The 19,865-nt window shown below is 39.8% G+C and overlaps 1 protein-coding gene across 27 annotated transcripts in view; it reads right to left on the bottom strand.

Moving 5' to 3' along the window:
• The window catches only part of LOC102943985 (poly(rC)-binding protein 3), a 703,847-nt gene that overhangs the window by 134,333 nt on the left and 549,649 nt on the right, over positions 1–19,865 (bottom strand). Inside the window, exon 1 of one of the 27 annotated variants that reach the window (XM_043540390.1) lies at positions 19,455–19,517. The exons of the other annotated variants lie outside the window; for them this stretch is intronic. The gene's annotated coding sequence lies outside the window, so the exon portion shown is untranslated. Of the gene's footprint in view, positions 1–19,454; positions 19,518–19,865 lie in introns of those variants that run through there. 27 annotated transcript variants of the gene reach the window in all.

A 19,865-nucleotide genomic window follows, 5' to 3' on the forward strand; every position in this document is an offset into this window, starting at 1 on the left:
CTACTTATGCTAGAGAAATTATTTTAGAAAGTTTATTTGTCTCTCTCCACCTGGTCAGGGCTCAGCAGAAGGGAAAAATTAAAGCTCAGAAATATAATCTACCTCCCAAAAGGACCTAAAAGAGCATTTTTGTGTCTTCAAATGTCATGAATTTTAAGTCCAATATCTCAGGTTTGGAGTGTTAAGAGTAGAAACCAAAGGAAGTGGACGAGTGGGCAGAGGGTATATGAGAACGAGAAACACATTTATCACAGAACACTGCAGTATGATTAACTCCTCCTCGTAAATGATATCTACCCAGCTATGGCTATAAAGTATGTAACTACATAGATATTAAAGTGTATACACAGGTATTACATATACAATATATTATTTTATGCATATTACTATTATTTATATCATATTATATTAATGGCATCTCTAGTCATATAAACCTTACCATTTCTCAAAAAAGAATAAAGACAGACAAATCATCTTTCATTTAACACCTAATTTTAAAACAAAAAGATATTATACCACACATTAATAAAATACAAGAAAACATCTGTTTCACTGCAGATTTTATAAAAATATTATTCTCTGCTTTGCTTGTAGTTCTGCTCCTCAGACTTATTACTGCAATTCTCTTGCAGTTTGGTTAAATGTCAATGCTCCAATTACTTTAATAGTCAAACTGTGTGCTATTTTCACCACACAGTCATTCAGGCTTGTCATGTTTGACAAATCCAGTAATTGAGATGAACTCTTGGAGAATACTGACATGTAACCAGTCATTTCCTACTGCAGAATGTTGACCTCTCTAGCATAAACCCACAGAGGATTTATACAGCAGTGTGTAAAAAAACCAAATAGGCTTGTTAAATAATAAAAAAACAAACACCACCAAAGCAAGCCAAAAACAAAAATGTTTTATATATTTCCTCATGTCCTCATTCATTCACTCTATGTTCCATTGGAGGCTGAACTAAAATCCACAAACACTCCGCATGTTTTTTAACAGTGGCTAGAGAAACCAAATCTGAATTCCTCTTTTAAAAGAGACCTTTAAAAATTATCTAACTATGATAAACAGATGCTGAGGCCATTTAATGCTGATCTAAAATCAAATTCTATTTTTGCTCATAATAACAAAAGCACAATTTACACAATTTGCACACAGCGTTCATTACATGGATGTTGCCTGAATCAATCAATCCAGTACGTTAACCCTCATTTTATTAACAAGGCTACCCTATTCACCATGATGCCCTGGAGCCAAAATGTAGCCAGAGCACTGAAAGCTCACGGCCAACCTCATTTACTTCAGAAAGATTCACCGACTCAAGCACAAATCCTGTCAAGGAGTGTGTGCGCACTGCAGGGCTGGCGGGTCCCTGATTGTTGCCTTTGGGACAATATCAGTATTTAAAAATTCTGGGTGGCTGTGGGCCTACCAAACTTATCTAACAAAACAGGCTTTCCTGTGCCGTTTTTAAAAACACCCTGAATGTTATTTAAGAGGAAAGCTCAATGCAAAGGGAGATATTATGAAGGTTTGGGGTGGTAGGAGGGAAAGAGTAGTTCTGAAATGTTCCTGTGATTTGCACTGAGCAGATTCCTTTGGGCTTGACCCTGCTTCTGCTGAAGTCATTGGCAAGATCCCCATTGATGTTACTGGGAGCCAGCCCTTTCTGGCTGTGAAGAAATGCTGAGTTGTGATGCATAGGAAAAAGTTGACTACAATTTAAAAGAACTATTTATTCACAGCAGTAAATACTAATTGTGACACTACAAGTTTTGAAAAATAAGAGAATGAAAGAAGGTGATTTGTGCTAGAAATGGATGGGGACATTGTAACTATTTTTATTTATATAAAGTATATTACATTTCTTTCGAGGAATGGTTCTCAAATTGGTGGTGTGCAGTGGTTCTTCTGTCACCAGAGTAAAACATCCATCAAGTCATGACATTTGCTGCTAGCTGTAGTCCACTCTAGGGCACTTGGGACAACTAATCTAAAAATCAAGCACCTCTCTGCACAGCTGCTTTCATCAGTGAAGAAGGATGGTGATTAGTACATCAACCTGGGGCTTGAGAGACCTGGGTTCAAATGCCTGCTCTGCCACACACTTACTGTGTGACCTTGGATGAGTCACTTACTTTATGCCTCAGTTTCCCATTGGCAAAATAGTACTTCACAGAGGTGTTGTGAGGATAAATACTTTAAAGATTACAAGGTACTGAAATACCATGGTGATGGGAGCTAAATAAGTACCTAAGAGAGATAGTCAGTGGACTTAAAAAAAAATTCACTTACCACAAGGCTGTGGACAACACCAACATTGAATGGGTAGCAAACAATATACAGGAATTAACAATCAAATTGGCCTGGAGAGATTAGAGCAATGGGTCTTGCAGGGAGATTTGGTATGAGTAAATGTAAAGTCCTACACTCAGGGAAAGGATATAGCTCAAATGCATAATGGGTGGGGCGGGGAGGAAACAACCAAACAACTGCATCCCATCACATAATTAACTTATTTTCATAAGCTATTTTTTCCCAGGATTACTTTTTTCTATTAAGCAGGCATTACAGTTGTCAGAGGGGAGCCATGGGATCAAGGTTGGGAGGGGGAGAGGTCTATGAGAAGATAGAATCACAGAGTTAGAAGGGACCACAAGGGTCATCTAGTTTAACCTCCTGCCAAGATGCAGAATTTGTTGTGTCTAAACCATCCAAGACAGATGGCTGTCCAGACTCCTTTTGAAAACCTCCAGTGAAGGAGCTTCCACCATCTCCCAAGGCGGTCTGTTCCATTGTCCTACTGTTCTTACAGTTAGGAAATTTTTCCTGAGATTTAATCTAAATTGGCTGTGCTGTAGTTTGAACCCATTGCCTCTTGTTCTGCCCTCTGTGGCAAGAGAGAACAAATTTTCTCCATCTTTTTTATGACAGCCTTTCAAGTATTTGAAGACCACTATCATGTCCCCCATTAATCTCCTCTTTTCCAAACTAAACATACTGAGCTCCTTCAGCCTTTGCTCACATGGCTTGCATTCCATCCCTTTGATCATCTTTGTCGCTTGCCTCTGGATCCTTTCCAGTTTCCCTACATTCTTTCTATACATTGGTGACCAAAATTGGACACAATGAGGACAACCAGCGCCAGGTAGAGTGGTACTATCACCTCCCATGACTTGCATGCTACACCTCTGTTAATGCAACCTAAAATTGTTTTTGCTTTTTTTGCAACAGCATCACATTGCTTAAGATCTCTAGCTGAAGATGAGTATGACAACATGAAAAAGGCTGAAACTCAGTGGGTCACAGTAAAGCCTCCCTCCCTCTTCCCCAACAAAAAAGGTTAGATGATTCATGGGGGGAAGTAACTCCCTTTCTGAGACCCTTTCCATTAGAATGCGTACCTTCCATGAGAAATAGTAGTTACTCAGTCATCATCTACTTCAAGCAAAATAAGTCTGTGCCCACTGCAGTTGATCTAAGCAGACCACCACATTCACCATAAGAATTCCAGCTACATCTGATTTAAAGTAATTGTCCTATGAAATCTAAGTACATTTTGTATCATTCTCTGTAACGTCTACCACCCTTGACCTTCTAGACCTGTTGGTCACATGCACTGAATGTGTGTGGTTACTGAATAGCACCAAATGTCCAAGCCTGGCTCTTTGCTGAAAAATGGTGAACAGCTAGAAAGAAGTAGGTGAGCCTGTGTAGTCTATAAAGGCAGCCCAGCTTATACCACACTGTGCCCCACTTGTTCTGTATGCAGATCTGGCTGTTGGTGGAGTTTCAGGCTGCAGTGCCTAACACAATGGGGTCCTGGTGCCTGACAGGAGTTCCTAGGTGCTACCTCAATAAACAGAATAATAAGCAGCATGTTCATGGCTCAGTTATACCTCATCCTGGGACCTTAAGTCTCCTGAGTACTGTGGGGAATGGCAGTCCAGATCAAAAGTTTTAGATGGGTCACAGCACACACACAAAGTTGTCACAAGGATTCTCTCCCCTCCTGCCCCCAGCACAAGCATTCTCTCTCCACCTCCACACACACACCTCCGGAAACACCCACTCTGGCATCAGTAGCCAGATCTTCTGCCTTGAGCTCCCCACTGGTGGGAGATGATTGTGCCTGCCCTCTGCTAGGTGTATAGGGCTAGGTGTACTACAGAGGGCTCCCTGGAACTGAATTAACTCTTGATCAGCCAAACCAAGATTGTCCTCTACAACCAGTTTTTTTATGAGGTCCTTCCTACGTACCAATACTAAATCTAAAATGGCATCTCCTCTTGTTGGTTCAGTGACTATTTGGTGAATAAATCTGTTGACTATCTCATCCAAGAGTATCTGGGCCCTACCATTAAGTAGCAGCATTTGTACTCCAATCTATATCTGGGAAATTAAAGACTCTAATAATCACACAATTCCAGTAATATTTAATTGAAAATATTAAAGAGGTTTCTATCCATATCCAAATCAAATCCTGTAGCAGATCCCAAACACTATCCCAGTGGAGCATTCTTTCCCAAAGTGATTTTGACCCAAACAAAATCAATTTTATCCATTCCATCATTTCTAATTTCTTTATAGTCTACCTCGTCATTAATATACAATGCTACTCCACCACAGTTACCTTTATTCTCTTTCCTGAACAGCGCATACCCTTCAATACCATACTCCAGTCTTGACTAATATTCCACCATGTTCCTGTTATCCTTATCATATCTGGTTTCACTTCGTGCACAGTAGTTCTATTTCCTCCGTTTTGTTCCCCAGGCTCCTTGCATTGGTGTACAGACATCTTAGTTGTTTCTACTTGGCTTCACCCAGATTTTTTGCCTGATTAGGTACAGTTATTTTACTGCCAGTATCGCCTACCTGACAGTGCCAATACCACTGACAATAACAATCTTTCCTCTTGATGTCCATTCTCCTACCCTCTGTGGTTCCTTTCTCTATTGCTGTGTCCTCTTTTACTCCTGCTCAATATTAGAATCAGGTGTAGAGATTACATGAGCATTTCCCAACCAACTCCCCCAAATTCCTAGTATAAAGCTCTTTTAATCAGTTGTGCCAACCTCCACCCCAGAAGTCTATCACCTTCCTTATTTGGGTGGAGTCCATCCCATGAGAACAGTCCTCTGTCCAGGAATGCCTCCCAGTGGTTGAATACCCCAAAGCTCTCCTTATAGCACTATTGCCTGAGCCATCTGTTGATTGTCATAATTTTGTCTTGCCTTCGCTCTCCTCCTCTAGGGACAGGTAGAATCCCACTGAAGATCATCTGTGCCTCCACATGACACTGGTGCACCGGTATCTGCACTGCTCACTTAGTCGTCTCCAGGAAGTGGTAAATGGCCCAGGGAATGGCCCATTTGGGGGACTGCCTCTCTTCCCATGGCGTACTGCCACAGCTGGAGTCAACAGAGGCACTTGAGCTGGATTCCCCTCAGTTAAGAGAGGGAGCTGCCAGCAAAGCATTCTCAGTGAAGGCCCCAGCACTTGGAAACTGGCTCCCTTCCCTTGGTCTAAGAGCCTGAACTTGAGGACCCTCTGGATAAGCTGAAAAAAGCCACCTATTTGACAGAATTTTGGGGAAAGTTGAGGTTGTGTTCCTAGGGGCGAAGGGGGCTTTCTGTCACTTCCATTTATTGGCTGGTTGAGCTAATTTGTTACTTGCATGTGATTATTTATTGCTGCTGTGTAGTCATTATGGGATTGTAAATCTGATTGTTAGTGCACCCAGAGCTTTCTGTATGGGGTTGATTGTTAAAACTAAATATTAGTATTAAGGGTCATGCTCTGGTGCTACAAACTAGAAAACACTTCCTAGTTCTTTTCTTATAGGATAACATAAACTCGAATAAACATGTCAGGTGAAATTCCAGGTTCCAAATAGCAGACTCTCAACTTCTGTCTATTCCAGAAAAGCTCTCGAAAAATTAACCATGAAGAAATGTGTTCCTGATACATTTTTTCTGATGCCAAACCCAAATTAAACAAGCCTTCCATATCTGAACCATTTTTAATAATAAATCTTGAACATTTCCTGGGGGAACATTCCCTCAGGCCTCTGGGTTGTGGTTGTCAAGTTTGCCTGCCCTCTTTCACTCTTCTGAGTACAGGGAGTAGTGAAAAGTGGTTCCGACTATGGAAGCTGGTTTTTTTTAAAGTCTTTATAAACCATGAGTATTGGTAGAAAGTGGTAAGTCCTGTGAATCTCATGTCATCAGGGCTTCTATCTACTGTAACCACACAGAGTTTGCTAGTGAGGCTTGGGGGTGAGAGTTTCAAAAGAACTCAGTATTGCCCTAACTCTACTCTATTTAAGTGCAAAATGATAAGCACTTTTGAAAATCCTATCTTAGAACCCAGTACAGCCTGAAATGTGAGACTTGGAATAGTTACAAGCTCCTCAGGTGATGTTGGCAAAGCTTACAACTCCTGACAAACCTCAATATGTTCCTGTTCATGACAGATACAAGTTTCTAAGCCTCTTCCCTGAAGAAAAGTATTTGGGGCTTGATGGAACACCACAGCTGGTGAAGTGGGAGCTCTTAATCATCACAAGAACCACTTTTGAGGCTTCATAGAAGGTAGCTTCCAGTGCAGCCAACAGAACTTGTAACTCTTGTGAGAATCACTTATGAAATACAGATTTCACTGAAGTTACAAGCAAATTCCATTAAGCCCGTCATAAGTTACATAAGCATGGACAACTATTTTTAGCTTAAATATTGTTGTTTGGGAAATGTCTTAATTTGCTCCAAGAATGTCTCTTTTAAAAACAGTATTAATTGTAGACTGTGGTTAAATTAATGATGTTCGTGGAAATCTAACTGATAATTTCCTGAATTTCTAGCATTTTTTGTTTTGTTTTTAACTATATTTTTAAAATATTATTTTAAAGGACATTATATGCTCAATGTTAACTCAGATTTTTATCTGTAAATGAATGTAAAGGTTTAGCTATTATCAATAAAACTATTATTTGTTTACTTTAATAGGATTAATAGGAATTACAGATTTTGTCAATATTTTAAATTAAAATATCCATTCAGAATTTGGAATAACCCATGCACCCATAATTGATTTTCATATGCAGTGGATTGCAATGATTACAATGGGAAACCTGTGCTTGTAGATCAAAACATTTTTAATGGGACACAGAATATAGTCCAGTACTTTAAAAAGCTATATTATCTTAAACCATAAGGTATTTATGTGGTAGTGATTTAGCCTTATTTACAAAACCAACAAACATTCTTGTCTTTAATGATGAATTTCCCTCAAAGTTCACAATGTTCATTTCTGAATGTTTGAGTAAGTGGGTTCACTGGTAGTTCAGATTATGTCAATTTATAAAGCAAAGTCCAAATTATTATCTTCTGCATTTTACCTGGCATCATCCTTGATTAGGAAGAGAGAAAACCTGATTGCCAAGATAAGCTCAATTCATATTCCTCCAAGATCCTGTATTACTTAAGTCAGTCAGCAGAGCATCCTGCCTAATGGATCTTTAATGGAATGGGTAACACCTATTAATATGTCATCATTTGATGTTAATAATGTCTAATAAAGAACTTATTAACACGTCTGGAAAAGACAGTAGCCAGAGGGCCTGGAGCTGTGTCTCAGCAACAGTCACACACTTCTTTCTTATTCATAGCAAAGATTTCAATCTCATAAACAATTACACTTGGTTATTTTTTTTGCAGTGAACATGCCCCTCATACTAACAAGAACATTCTTTATTATTATTCATTATGTTTAGATTGCCAAGAACTGTGCTAGGTTTTTTACAGAGCAAAGAGGAAGACACTGTCTTTGTCCTCAAGAACTTATGATCCTGTTTTATATATGACAAAAGTGAGTGTAACAACAGTAGGGGTTGGGCTTAGGTGGCTGTCCAACTAGAGGGGTCCTTACACTATGTGTGTTTAATGTTGTCTTAGCATCCTTACAAGTACAGAGGATGTATTCTTGGAATTCTATTAAAACGCAGTAAAAATAGAAAGTTCTATTAGTATCAATATTGCATCCCATGTAATACATGGAAAAAAGCAGGAGCTGATTTGGAAGATTCTAACAGAACAAAACAGGTCACTGTAGTAGTTAGTCCCTAACATGGGGCACACAGATAGAACATACTCATTTTGTTACAAAGCTGCTGCCTATTAACTTACTTACCTAGTAGCAAAAAACTATGGAAGAAGAGGAAAGGAAGGAAAATTAGGGCTTTGAATGATGCAAAATAGGATCCCTGTAATCAAGTTTCTTTTAATAGAGACATCTGGGCTAAAGCATCTTGGCAAAATCTTGTCTGGTTTCTTAAAGTGTGGTCTCAGACTCGTAGCTGAGTAGTTGTGCTTAGCCTAAGTAATTTAATGCTTTTATTTTGGTGCTTCCAATTCCATCCATTTTGTATCAGTTGTATGGTATGCCATAATGCAACATTTAAGCAGTATGTACAGTACACAAACAACATGGCATAATGCTATTTATTTCTGTCTCTGTTTTTGTTTTAATTGATGCAACATTTGTATCATGCTATTTGCAAATGTAATAATCCTTTTTTTCCTTAATTTGATCTATGACTCCTTTTATCACCTAAATAGCAAACAAATATCCAGACAGTTTAGTATATATACTGGATATACAAAGCATTTTCCTGTTTTATGAAAGTTTAGTTCAATGCCAATGAAATCAAAGGAGTTACACATTATTATAAATCTGGAGTAACTCAGTGGGGAATCAGGCCCATTGTATCAAGTTTCTCTCTCAATAGGGCTAGACCGTACACTGCAATCTTAAAAGCATGTCAAAGATCTATCCAGTATATGAATCCATTTTTGTTTGGCGAAAACTGTACTGTGTATTTGGGGAGGGAGGGAGGTTATTTCATAAGTGGCCACAGAATATTTGTTGTAGAATCCTTTGAGAAAACATCAAGGGGATATTTGTAACAGCTGTATTGTGTGTGTTTCATTTTTGATAAAAACCCTGGGGTGAAATGCTGGCTCCGTTAAAGTCAACGGCAAAACTCCCTTTGGCTTCAGTGAAGCCAGGTTTGCATCATTGCATTTCTAACAAGTAGCCCTTTGCAATGGGGTTTCTCTGAAGAAGGGTTTGCAGGATCAGACCACTGTTGTATTGATTTTTGAAAATGAAAATACCAGTAAAGAGAAAATGTAACACTTCATCTTAAAAAGTGTGTCAAATAGGAAGATTTTAGCCTTAAATTAAACAAACAACAATATGCAGCAATAAAATACAAGTAAAGTCTATCTTGGAGCTCTGGTAAAAAAAAATCATTTGAACTCTGCTTCTGGTTATTTCATATCTTACCAGAACCCTCTCAATAGAATTATAGCCATGCATTATACATTATAGCCATGCATTACACTTATTCTTAACGTGTACTTAATCCTGCCAAAGCCAGTCTTTTAGCATTATCAGTTTGCACCCATAAATGAACAAAATTACCAACTGTACTCAAAAGAACAGAACTGGAACCATAATTATATCTATTATATGTTGTTTCAAATTTGGACTTCTAACCTGTTTTTCAAACAGCTTCAGGCTGCTTCTAAGTCAGCAAGGTAATGGATATAATGAGTAGCTATAACTATACCTCCTAATCATAAAATGTCACAATGAGTGTGGTACATACAGCTATCTAATTTTTTTTGGCCATGTTGTTACGGTTTATGAGCAGTTTTACAACCCATATGTCATGCTGTCATATTCTTCCAAAACCTGGTTATTTGGACTAACTGGGGAAAGTGAAATATGAATGACTACCAGTTGCAGGGCTGACTGCTGCTAAGTAGCAAGGTCTCATAGGTCAGAGTGAGATCTTTCATGAATTACAGGGTGTGCCATTTATTTCAATGAGAAACCCACAGAATTCATTTTGGTTCCTGAGACTTTGCTATTTGTTACAGCAGTTGGCTTTATACAATATATTACAGCAGATTCTCATTAATTTCCACTTCACTACTAGGCACACACACCTTAGAAATGTGCACAAAAAATAGTGGCTTCACCTCACTTCTCAGTAGAGATTTAATAGCAGATGCTGTAATCAATTCTCATATGAGTAAGACATCACTATTCTTACAAAGTATTCTATAGCACATTTGCTAGTGTGATATCTATCTGGCAAAGACATTTCTAGAACACCCATCACTGGACTGATTGCCAATTACAGCAATGATAGCTCATAAAGAGGTCTCCATAGTGCGTTTATCTCTTTACTAACATTCAACAGCTTTTCTTACTGCTCCCCATACTTTGCAATTTCCTCTTTTCCGCTATTGCACAAAGAGGTGGACAAAGGTGATTACAACATGCTCTATAAATGGCTAGTCTGCGGCTCAGTCTTATCTCTTCTGGTAGCTTGCTCTGAAACACAGGCAAGGGTCTTTGACCAAAATCACCTTATTCCCAGCTCTCACAAGCTTTGTCCTGGATCTTATCAGCAGAATTGCCACAGAAGTGCAAAGCTGCCTAAGTGGGCCATGAACAGTAAAGTGATCTCTAATGTAGCTTTTGAGAGCCTTAAAAACTAAGACTAAGCCTTTAATTGCCTCCAGAAGTAAACTGGAAGTCAACAGATGATACAAAACGCTCATGTTACATGCTCTGAAAAAGCTGGAGTTTCTATAGAGTCCTTAGCTTCAGGGCTTGTCTTCACTACCATGGTAAATCGACCTAAGTTACGCTACTCCAGCTATATGAATAATGTAGCTGGAGTCGACATAGCTTAGATTGACTTACCCTGGTGTCTTCACTGCGCTGCGTTGATGGGAGACAGTCTCCGGGCAACTTACCTTACTCTTCTCGGGGAGCTGGAGTACCGGAGTTGACTGGAGAGCGCTCTGCCATCGATTTAGCGGGTCTTCATTAGACCCACTGAATCGAAACCAACTGCATCGATTGCAGCAGCACTGATTTCCATGGTAGTGAAGACCAGCCCTAAGTGAGTAACGAGAGTCCAGCCTGGTGATGAGCAATGTATGAATCACTCTTATTACATCTGGGTCAAAGAGGAAGGGGTACAGGTTCCTGGCAAGCTGGAAGTGGAAGAATGTATTTCTGACTGCCTCTTGGTATCCAGGATTAGCACTGAATCCAGGAGAACCCCAAGACTTTGCATTACCTTGGTAAATGGAGGCCAGACACCTTCTATGGAAGGAGAGGTGGTTGTCTTGGCTACCTCTTTGAAACATTTCCCCTTGCCAGCTTCATCACTTCATTATAGCCAGGAGATGCTCTTAACCAGTAGCTCTTTTAAGTGGTTCAACAGCACCTTATGGTCTGTTCTGTCAAAGGCCGCAGGAAGGTCAAGTATGAAGTTGTGTTATCATTAGTGTGAAAGTTTTACAATGCAGTAGCAAGTAAAAGCCACAACTAAGCTGACTCCTATTGTGCTAGGCACTGTACAAACATTGATGCATTAGAAAATATTAGTAAAAGTCATAAAAACTAGATTACAATGATCAAAGTAAAAAGAACAAAGTAGATTTTATGATTTGTTATTGTTTGCTCACCTGTCAGTTTGCAAAATTCAGAATTTCACAGCCAATCTCTCAGCCATTAGTGTGAATCACTGGATTTGTGCTGTTAACATTGTATGTAAATTATATAAAAGAATAACAGCATGGAAATCTGGCAAGCAGTAAATTCTGGAATGAGCGTTTCTCTATTATGCAGAATAGCTAGATGTTACAGTGGAGATAAACAGTGCTAGTAATGAGTAAAGTTTACAATGCTTCCAGGACAGCACGGTTGTATGTGTTCATAGAACGAGAAGCAGGTGGTAAGCTTTCAAAAAGGTCAGAGAGTGCTTAAAATTTTTATACTGGGTTGAATACAAGTGATCCCAGCAGGAAAAAAAAATCAAGTCAATCCCTAAGAAGGTCAGTGTAACAGGTTGCCAGTGTTTATCTGAAACACACTACCTTGTTAGCTGGTGTCGATCCTATCTGCTGACTCACAAAAGCAGCTGTCATCTTACCCCCACCAGATATAAAGAGGAAGGAGGAAGAGGCTTTTTAAAAGAGAGAGGATCTAGGTGTGGGCTGAACAGTCTGGAGGGCATCTGCTCACAGTCAAATGATACAATAGTGCTGCTGATAAATAAGGATTACTAGAGTGGTTTCCTCTCTAAGATAATATGATGAAAGAGATATAGTTTCTCATTAAACCAGATCAGAACCCGGCCCTAAGTAGGGATTTCATCTTTGCAATGTAAAATACACATTTATATAAATATTTTTAAATATATGAGTTTGTGACTACTAACTGGTATGTCCGGAGTGTTCTACCCCTCTATATGTTGGGATAGATCCATACAGCTAGCTTTATGGTATATTTAACTTTCTATACTGGTATTTTGGTGGCAAGGAACCTCTAGAATCATGGCCCCTCTCTCACTTTACCTTCATCCAGTTTGGATAACAGGGACTTCAATAATGTCATGGTTGGATATCTTGGCTACTACGAAATAAAGTCATGATTCTTTCAAAATTCTCTCTCACCTTCATTCTTGGATCTTTGTTTTCCCGCTTCTGTAGCTGCGGCTTACAATATATGCCAAGAACTGCACCCTCATTACAGAAAGCCACAATCAGGCAACCTCTCGGGGAAGCTGTAATGCTAATTGACAGAGCATGAGAGTTTTGCATGGCCCACCCTGCTTGCACTTCAGGGAGGGCTCAATTGTGACTTTTAGCCACTGCCCCCAGGTAGCCGGCAGTGAAGAACACAGGGATTGTGCTTTGGACATCCCAGGGATGCAGGGTGAGAATGACTGCTTCTGCATCCCTTCATCCTCCAGGGAATATAGCCTGCTCCTCACTGTGCTTCCCTGCTCCTGGGGGAATTCAAGAATCCTCCTCCCTATTATGCACTTGCACAGCAGTCAAGAAGTTGGTGCTATATATTAGGATGACCAGATACCAAGTTTGAAAAATCAGGACACTTTTTTTTCCCCCAAAGAGGGTGGGGTGGTGGTAGTATAGGTGCATATATAAGACAAAGTGCCTAAAATTGGGACGTCTGGTCACCCTACCTATAAATGATCTTCGATTTACATGGTACTCCCAGATTCTGCCAATCTGAATGAACATCATGAAACCTCAGACTGCTCCCTGAGCCCGTGACTCTAGTGGAACAATGGAGGGTGCTAGACAGCAAATCACCAGCGGCTACTATAAAATGAAAGTATATGACCAATAAGTACATTTTATAATACAAAACATGTTATTCAATATGCGCCATCATTTCTCGAAGGGAGAGCTGTCTCATTACTTGCATTCTGTCTCCCTGAATATTTAACGAGACAACTTGCCATGCTACTCAAGTAGGAAAATAACCGCTCCGCCAGCAATCACAGCAAGATGTGTTATAAGGGTTGCCTGTTAGAGATGCATCTTTCTAAAGGAACATACAGTATAATGTGAGTTTTGGTAATAGCTGCACCAATTAAGGGAAACATTTGCTTTACAACTAGTAAGACATTCTTACTTAAATCTTAATGCTCCAGCTTAAAAACTCTTATCCACACATGCCCAGTATGTGCCCATATTTTTTCTGGTCTAGTCTCTTATCATTATGCTTGAGGAAGGAAAGCCATTTTGTAAGAGACTGATACTTCATTAGTTTTGTCTGTCACATCTATTTTGTTGCAACTTGGGGAATAATGACATGTACAGTAATGAGATACATTTTACTGAATAATGTCAGCAAGTACCATTTAGTTCTGACTGTGTGATAAACACTGACATAAAACTACGGTCTAACTTCAATGTTGATAAATACAAAGTAATGCACATTGGAAATCATAATCCCAACTATGCTTACAAAATGATGGGGTCTAAATTAGCTGTTACTACTCAAGAAAGAGATCTCGGAGTAACTGGGGATAGTTCTCTGAAAACATTCATTCACTGTGCAGCAGCAGTCAAAAAAGCAAACAGAATGTTGGGAATCATGAGGAAAGGGATAGATAATAAGACAGAAAATATCATAATGCCACTATATAAATCCATTGTACACCCACACCTTGAATACTGCATCTAGTTCTGGTTGCCCCATCTCTAAAAAGATACATTAGAATTGGAAAAGGTACAGAGAAGGGCAACAAAAATGATGAAGGGTATGGAACAGCTTCCATATGAGGAGAGCTTAAAAAGTTTCAGACTTTTCAGGTTGGAAAAGAGACAACTAAGAGGGGGTATGACAGAAATCTATGAAATTGTGAATGGTGTGGAACAAGTGAATAAGAAAGTGTTATTTACTCCTTCACATAACACCAGGAACCAGGGGGTCATCCAATGAAATTAATAGGCAGCAGGTTTGAAACAAACAAAAGAATCATAGAATCATAGAAGATTAGGGTTGGAAGAGACCTTAGGAGGTCATCTAGTCCAACCCCTTGCTCAAAGCAGGACCAACCCCAACTAAATCATCCCAGCCAGGGCTTTGGCAAGCCACGCCTGAAAAACCTCTAAGGGTGGAGATTCTACCACCTCCCTATGTAACCTATTCCAATGCGTCACCACCCTCCTAGTGAAATAGTTTTTCCTAATATCCAACCTAGACCTCCCCCACTGCAACTTGAGACCATTGCTTCTTGTTCTGTCATCTGCCACCACTGAGAACAGCCTAGCTCCATCCTCTTTGGAATCCCCCTTCAGGTAGTTGAAGGCTGCTATCAAATGCCCCCTCACTCTTCTCTTCTGCAGACTAAATAAGCCCAGTTCCCTCAGCCTCTCCCCATAAGTCATGTGCCTCAGCCCCCTAATAATTTTTGTTGCCCTCTGCTGGACTCTCTCCAATTTGTCCACATCCTTTCTGGGAGGGGGGGAAGGGGGAAGAGAGAAAACTGGACACAATACTCCAGATGTGGTCTCACCAGTGCCAAACAGAGGGGAATAATCACTTCTCTTGATCTGCTGGCAATGCTCCTACTAATGCAGCCCAATATGCCGTTAGCCTTCTTGGCAACAAGGCACGCTGTTGATTCATATCCAGCTTCTTGTCCACTGTAATCCCCAGGTCCTTTTCTGCAGAACTGCCACTTAGCCAGTCGGTCCCCAGCCTGTAGCAGTGCATGGGATTCTTCTGTCCTAAGTGCAGGACCCTGCACTTGTACCTGTTGAACCTCATCAGATTTCTTTTAGCCCAATCCTCCAATTTGTCTAGGTCACTCTGGACCATATCCCTACCCTACAGCGTATCTACCTCTCCCCCCAGCTTAGTGTCATCCGCGAACTTGCTGAAGGTGCAATCTATCCCATCATCCAGATCATTAATGAAGATATTGAACAAAACCAGCACCAGGACTGACCCCTGGGGCACACCGCTTGATACCAGTTGCCAACTAAACATTGAGCCGTGGATCACTACCCGTTGAGCCTGACAATCTAACCAGATTTCTATCCACCTTATAGTCCATTCATCCAATCCATATTTTTTTAACTTGCTGGCAAGAATACTGTGGGAGACCATACCAAAAGCTTTGCTAAAGTCAAGATATATCATGTCCATCACTTTCCCGGTATTCACAGAGCCAGTTATCTCATCACAGAAGGCAATCAGGTTGGTCAGGCATGACTTGCCCTTGGTGAATCCATGTTCCTGATCACCTTTCTTTCCTCCAAGTGCTTCAAAATGGATTCCTTGAGGACCTGCTCCATGATTTTTCCAGGGACTGAGGTGAGGCTGACTGGTCTGTAGTTCCCTGGATTCTCCTTCTTCCCTTTTTTAAAGAAAGGAAGTACTTCACCGAATGCACAGTCAACCTGTAGAACTCGTTGCCAGGGAATATTGTAGAAGTCAAAACTATAATGGGATTCCAAAAAAATTAGAGAAGTTCTTGGCTATTAGCCAAGATGGTCGTGGATGCAACCTCACACTCTGGGTATCCCTAGCTTCTGATTGCCAGAAGCTGGGAGTGGATGCCAGGCGACTGATCACCTGATGATTGCCTGTTCTGTTCATTCCCTCTGAAGCACCTGTCATTGGTCACAGTTGGAAGACAGGATACTGACCTAGATGGACCATTGGTCTGATTCAGTACGGCCATTCTGATGTTCATACTTTTAAATATCTATACACAGGTACACTTCGTTCTGCTTCTATAGGCAATGGCATAAGTCCTTATTTGTTTCCTTTGTGCTTAATGCACAACATGCACACACAGAACACTACGCATGAAGAATAAGTAGAAATCACATAACTTCCCTGTAATGTGGAATGTGCTATGGAAAGCTATGTAATGGCCACTTCTTGGGAATCCTGTAAGTCCTCTGAACATAGAACTCTCTGTGCCCCGAGTGAGCGGTTGATATTTATAAGTAGCCCATAAATCTGCACCCTCATAAATATGTTGGATGTACTTGAGTATATATGGAGTACGCAGAAAGGTAATGTTGTAACAAACATTGTAGTTTGCGATGGCACTTTTTTTGGTACCATCAGTCCAAATAGAGGTCCTCCATAAGGCTATGATGATGCAATGCACAGCTTGTGGAATCTATTCATGAAGGATTCTGACAACAAAGACTAATTAGATGCTTATGCTTCCTGGGGCCTCGATTGTCATTTCTGAGAAAGATAGGAATGTATATATTACATGCTGTACCTTTCCCATGCAGCACAAAATAGAACATAACTATACTTAAACCCATGTCTGCAAGTTAAAGAGGAAGTATGGAAAAGAGACAATAGACATCATTTTACACACACAGAACACCACTTGCAAGAATGGTGACACGCTGATATAGCTATTACAAGGTTCATAATAATGAGTACATGCTAAATACAATATAATTATAGAATACTTCCCTGAAAATTAAATGGCAAATACTTTGATAGGCACTGAGTCCATTTAGTGATTATTGCTACATAAAATACAACATAACCACAATCTGAAGAGTCTGCATTTCTTGAAATGGAAATCAGGCAGAGTACAGTATTTCTAAACTGAAAAAAAAATGCTTGGTGAGGCATGAAAAATTGAATTTCAGCAAAGCAATGGAAAGGACATTGGTGGGCAATTACAGTGCTACAGTGTTTGGAGTCCACAAAGGGTGCAATCATCTGCAGTGACAGTGTGGTGTATGGCTCCCTGAAGGCAGTGCACTCTAGTTAAATCAATTTGTCAGAAGCGCCACTGCTCCCCTCTCTCCCCCCGGCCCTTATATGGAGGCCTTTTGGAATGGAGGACAGCTGGGGCACACAGCTGTCTCTCTATAGCAGATCAATTAGAACATCAACATTCATCTGCTAATTAACAGCCACGTTGGGGCGGGGAAGCCCCCTCTTAAATGAATCATTTCCATGTGTTGTATATTTAGTGACATCCTAAAGTTAGATCCTACTCAATGAGAAAAAAAATACAGCCTTGAGTCATTGACTAAGATGATAGCACATTTTTAATATCAAGAAGCTGGATTAGTGTTTAGTTTGGAGACCAGTTATAACAAAACCCACTAGAACTAAAAATCTGCACATCAAATATCTGCACAATGAAACAAGCCAGGCTCAGAATGCCAAAATAAACACAAGCCTACTATATCTCATGACAATATAAACACTTCTGTTCGACTCCTATCAACTTCTATGAGCTAGTGGAACTAAGACCTGGATAAGTATTATCAATTGGTCAAAGTTATATATCTTACCAATTTTTTAAAAAGTGAAATTGTTAAAAATAAAGAACGTTATTTACCACATAGTGACACGGGACCTGATATTGCTTGCTTTGAAGTGAATTGAAAGGTCCCCTGACTTCCACAGGAGATTTATTGGGCGCATGGTCAGCAATTTTTATCCTTGCTTTTGTTTGTTTATTTTTAAATTTGACCTTTGCATTGCTATTAGAGTGACACTTATTGTTTATACACATGTTGCTGAGGGGTGTCTTTACAAAGAATTTGGCTAAAGTCAGCTGCTGATCAAATGGGGTTTCATGGCTCAACAGAACAAGGTTGCTAATTTTATCTCAGACACTTTTTGTGTTCTCGCTAGACATTTCAGGAGAGTACTCTCCCCACTCCTCCACATCGAGGTCCAGAAACTGGCTGTTAATTACTGTGGTTACAGTTCCCATCCAAACAAAAGCATCAGATATTGATTAGAACACCCAAAAATAATTTCTTCAATTGGGGTGTACACAATTGTTTTCCCTAATTATTTCCAATGTCCTATCCATTATTCTTTGCCAAAGATAGACATTAGCTAGTCTCTTCTAGAGAATGAATTCAGATTCTGTGTTCTTGAAAGCAGCTGATTGAAAAAGCTCAGACAATTATCAAACTGTCAGAAATAATTAAGAAAAACATTGGCGTACACCGGAATAGAACAAAACAGCCTTCCCAGAAATTGTGGCACAGGAAGGAGAATTGTAAATGCAGCATGATCAAAAAACTTACTGCCCGCATGCCACTTATGCCTGCTTATCCCAGTAGATATGTGTTTTTAAACTGCATATAAAAATCTGCTTTTCCTAGTCATGTAATTTTCTAAGGCTAAGTTTTGCTATAGTCACTGGAGTACATACATGGCATGTGATTTTTCAGACTTTTGGGGCCAAACAATTAATCTTCTCCTTTAAAAAAAATTATAGTAAAATACGGGACAGAGAAACTTCAACATATGAAATATCTGCTCTGGAAAAAGTCCATCTTAATCTGACATGTAAAAGTTAACCTCTCACCTCACTCTCAGTTTGTCCATTCTCCCTCAATACACAGTCACCTCCCCATATTGTTTTTTTAAAATATATTTGTTGTAATAAATAAACTGGAACCATATCTGAATGCTGACACCATGGAGCTAGGCATGCAACTACAAGTACATGTGATGCTGAATTCTCTCAGGGGAGGCTATAGAGCAATTTTGTTAGCACTGCTGCAGTAAGCCATATGTTAGCACTGACAGCCCTGCTCATTCCCAAATGCTGAAAGAGAGGATCAGAAATTAAATCACGGAGGAAGCGAACCAAGATTGTACAATTCTTAACGTAAAGAACAGAGTATATGAAAATGTCTAATGGAAGAAAGAAGTTATGTCATTCCCTCCACTTTCTTTTCCAGATACTAGACCTGATTCTCCTCTCACACCAGTGTAAATCAGGAGTAACTCCTATGCAGTCAATTAAATTACACCAAATAAAACCGGTGCATGTGAGAGGAGAATCTGGCCGACTCAGTTTTATACTTCATTTTAGCCATTTTGCTCAAACGAGGACTACTGAATATGGCCAGATTTGAGCTGTAATATGTATCCAAGTAAAAGCAGCACAAGATTACGGTATTACCTCAGAATTGTATAATTATGGTTCACACTGAGACGATCTCCAGAATGAATTTAACCAAATTTTAACATCAAATATGTTTACTTAAAGCATGTTTCACTCAACAGCTAATACATTCCTTACCCATCCTTGTTTATTCAGACTGCCAACGTAGGAGGTGAAGAGCTTTGTTCTCTCTCCCAGTGACAATTCAACACGCCCTTTAAGTCAAGCACAGCACCAGGACGTTTAAGCAGGAATTAAGAGCTGTAAAAGTGTTATTGTTGTACTCTCTGTAACTTCTGCAGGGATGGCTGCTGTGTCACATATAGCTGCTTACCCTTAGACTCCAATATATGGAGGTACTTACTACTTCAATACAACCAGTGAAGAACAAATCATTGACACGGTGAGGAAAATTCTTTTTTCATGAAACTGCAATAGGCTAGACTTTGAGTTCAGTTACACTGGTGTAAATTCAGAGTAACTCCATTGTCAGTGTACTCACTCTGATTTTACACTGCTGAGATCAGATTCTGACCCACTGACTTCATT

This window comes from Chelonia mydas, chromosome 2 (assembly GCF_015237465.2).
Source record: "Chelonia mydas isolate rCheMyd1 chromosome 2, rCheMyd1.pri.v2, whole genome shotgun sequence".
NCBI classification, from domain to species: domain Eukaryota; kingdom Metazoa; phylum Chordata; order Testudines; family Cheloniidae; genus Chelonia; species Chelonia mydas.